This window comes from Chinchilla lanigera, unplaced genomic scaffold, assembly GCF_000276665.1.
Source record: "Chinchilla lanigera isolate Chin_1 unplaced genomic scaffold, ChiLan1.0 scaffold00036, whole genome shotgun sequence".
Classification (NCBI taxonomy): Eukaryota; Metazoa; Chordata; class Mammalia; order Rodentia; family Chinchillidae; genus Chinchilla; species Chinchilla lanigera.
The window spans coordinates 8,065,988-8,069,858 of record NW_004955437.1 but is presented as its reverse complement, the minus strand read 5'-3'; positions in this window follow the sequence as shown (position 1 = coordinate 8,069,858).

The following is a 3,871-nucleotide window of genomic DNA, read 5'->3' as shown; positions in this document are numbered from 1 at the left end:
AGGGGCGCCGCTGGGCCCGGGCCCGGCGTGGCCCCCACGGCACGCGCAGCACTGTCGCCCCCGGCGCCCACGTCCCCGACGACCCAGCGAGGAGTCGGTGGCTGCGCCCGGAGGAGGCGGGGCAGGCGGAGAGGAGGGGTCCCGCCCTCCGGGCCGGCTGCGCACCGCGGGGGTCTGGCCTGTGCCCAAGAGCTCGCCCGGGACCAGGCCGAGGTCTGGGGACGCTGGGGGGCCGCGCTCGCACCCCTTCCCGGCCGGGCTGAGTCACCGGGACGCGTCTGCGCGGGCTTGGCGGCCGCCGCGTTCTCACCTGGGCCGGGGCAGGGCCTCTCGCCTCCGAGGGCGGGTTCTCTCCGTCCTCCCCGGCAAAGAGAGCCCTCGCTGGGTCACAGACCTCGGCTCCGCGCCCTCTCCCCTTAGCTTCTTAGTCTCACTTCGGGGCCCCTAAATTTACCGTCCCAAGTCGCCCCTGGAATCTCAAAAGCCCTCGGATCCAGTCCAGGAGTAAAGCCTGCTTGGTTGGCAACGTAAACAGGGCTTTCAGTTTAACTCCGGGTTACGTAGGTGCGCCCGTTTGTAAGGAGTCAGCTGCCAAACTACTAAGGTGTGTGCACGTTTTGGGGTACTGTCATACTCAGGTGAAAGTGTTTTTAAAACCAGCACTTTAAGTTAGAGTCCATATCTCAGGACAGGCACAGTAGGGCCGTGGTCCCTTGCGTGGAACCCGAGTCTGTGCTTCTTTGAAGAAGTCCCTGCTGCCTCAGCCTCAGGAGGGATGAGCACTGGGGCGCTCAGTGTGTACCCCAAAGGGTTCATTGAAGCACTTGACTGTATGATCACTCTAGAGGGTGCCCAGGTACATATTATTTTAAGACAAATTTTTTTTTTGAGGATTGAACCCAGGACCTCACACATGCTAGGCAAGTACTGTACCACTGAGCTACGTCCTTAGCCCTTGTTACTTACCACCATGCCCGGCTGGCGTGGAATTTGAAATCCTCCTACTTCAGCCTCCCAAGGAGCTGGCATTACAGGTGTGTGTCCCTGCACCTGGCTTAAGGCATTATTTTGAGAACCAAGTAAGCAAACTAGTTCTGTGGGCCAGCTGCCTGTTTTGTAAATAAAGTTTTATTTGGTGGCCAGGCATGGTGTCGCAGGCCTGTAATCCTAGCATTCGGGAGGCTGAGGCAGGAGGATCACCATGAGTTTGAGGCCAACCTGGGCTGCATAGTGAATTCAAAGCCAGCCTGGACTACATAGCGAGACCCTGTGTCAGTATGCCTCAAATAAATACATAAACTGCTGGTATTTTGTTTCTCATGCATTTTTTGGCATGAATTTTGATTTTAAATAGACTGCAGGGAAAATTCTTTTGTTTTTTTTTGGAGTGGGGAGGTTTCCGGTACTGGGAATTGAACTCAGGACCTTGCGCTTGCCAGGTAGGTGCTGTGCCGCTGAGCTAAATCCCCAGCCCCCCAAAATTGTTTTCTTAATGACTAAGGTTCCTGATGTTCCTTTGGAGTTTTGCAGCTAGGTCAAGGGCCTCACTCCTGTGCCTGGCTGCTGCTGGGTGAGGGGACATCCAGGGTGCAGCCCCGCCCCAGCACCAGGTGAGGAAGCTCCGCCCAGCTCCCTGGGTCCATGGCTCTGATCAGAGCTGAAGGGAGCTCCCAGTGATGTCAGCCTCCTGTGCCAGGCTCCATTGCCACGGGTCCCCTGCTTCATCCTTCCCACCCAGCCAGCTTCCTCCTTAGTATTATTTTTAACGTATCAATTGTGTTCTCACTTCAGGGCCTTTGCACTTGCTCTTCCTCTGCCCGGGGTGTGCTTCTAGAGTCCCCTCCCTCATTTCCTCTGCTGTGTCACCATCTGACTGAGGCCACGAGGGACCCTCGGGCTCCGCTCCACACCACTTTGTTGCTCTTTAGAGACCTTTCCACTTTCTGGCCTCCGTATCTGCCTGTTAACTGCTCCAGTGCATTGATGGGCCAGAACCGTGTCTGCACGGGGAATGCAGTGCATATTTCCGGGTTTCAGGCGGGGAAACACAGGCCGGAGACAGGGAGCAGCTAACATGGGTTGTGCAATGAGCAAGCGACAAATCCACCTGGACCCCATGTCCAGACCCCAGCTCAGAGCTGCCCCCTCCCCAGGGCTGGTTCCCCACGCCCTGCCCCAGCGCCCTCTGGGCAGCCAAGGTGACAGGACCCCCTTGCACAGGCTCCGCCCTGCATGCCGTGGTCCCCCAGTCACCCTGCACCCAATGTGCTCACAAGCCCAGCTCTGCTCCAGAGGATGCCTGGGACACCCTGGCTGCTGCCCCCACTGCGAACAGATCTCCCTCTCTTCCTGTCCCGGGCAGAGCCCAGCGGCTGGGCTGGGTGCCGCAGCTGGGCGGGTGTGATCACCCTGCAGAGGAGGGCAGCACGCTGTCTGGGAGGCAGAGTCCCTCCCTACGAGGAGTGTGAAAAGCAGCTGGGTTTTGTTTTGTGTTGGGTTTGTTTTCCTGAGACAGGGTCTCACTCCAGTGTCTAGGCTGGCCTCGAACTCTCACACTCTTTTTTTGTTTTTTTTTTTTTTTTTTTGGTTTTGGTTTTTCTCCGGTACCAGGAACCGAACTCACGACCTTGTGCTTGCCAGGCAGGCGCTTTGCTGCTGAGCTAAATCCCCAGCCCCGAACTCTCACACTCTTATCAGTTCTCCTGCCTCAGCCTCCTGCGTAGCTGGGACTACAGGCAAGTGCACAGGGCCAGGCGAGGGGATGGTTTGTGTGTGGCAGGGATTGGGAGTCACCCTCCTCCATTCCTAGGCCCCTCCCTGATGGCAGGAAGTGTGTTGCTGAGGAAGGAATTTGGGATGGGGAGGGGGCTCAGGGCCGGCACATGCCTGTAATCCTAGCACTCCGGAGGCTGAGGCAGGAGAACGGACAGGAGGATTGCCTCTAGTACAAAGTCAGCCTGGGATACATAGTGAGACCTTCTCTCAAACAAAACAAAAGGAGAAAAACATGTCACAAAGGTAAGCATAAATGCCTGCAATCTAAATAGCCCAAGTAAATAGAGACAGGAGTTTCTCCCTGCACTCCCTGTGGACATGATGACGTACTGCTCAGCCCGAGAAAGTTACAGCTTTTTCTGGATCCCATATTTCTCCGACAGTCTGCTAAAACTATGGGCCCCCTCTCCAACCCCCCACCCAAGGACACAGTGTTTCCAGTACGAATTTCCCGCAAGTGTTTCCAGGTTCCAGAAAGCCCTGCTTGGGTCCATTGCCTAATCAGAAGGACTGCCTAGGGCACAGTCTCCTATCTATGTGGCATTTGTGGCTAGAAGAGGGAACTGGATCCACATCTGCGATGCGTTCCCAAGTACGGGTCGGTTTTTAAAGCCATGTGAAGTTATGGATGAGGTTAAGCAAAGCAGAGCCGACAGGAAGTGAGGAAGGTGGGTTGAGCCCAGTGGTGAGAGAGCAGCTCCTTGTAGCCAAGCGAAGAGGACAGGGCTGGGGGTGCGGGGGGGGGGGCAGCTCTGCATCTGGGCTCGGAAGTTGCCTGTGGGCTCTTGTGGGGATGACAGACGTTCTGGGTGGTGGATGTTAGGTTCTCGCTAAGGGGGGAATCACTGACCATTTGGGTTGGGGGTTTCCTTTCTGCTTTGACCCTTGCTGTAATAAAGAGCAAAGCATTTTTATAGCTATCAGCTCCTTTATTGGCTTCTGTGTCCATTAACGCCCAGCTAGGACAGCAGGCACCAGCCTCAGTAACCCACAGGGAAGCTGCTTGCTGCAGGGAGTTGGTCGCAAGTGTTCTGGGAGGAAAAGGGAGTGAGAGGGAGCCGCATCGGACCCCCAGCCCCTGGAGAGCAGCTGGAGA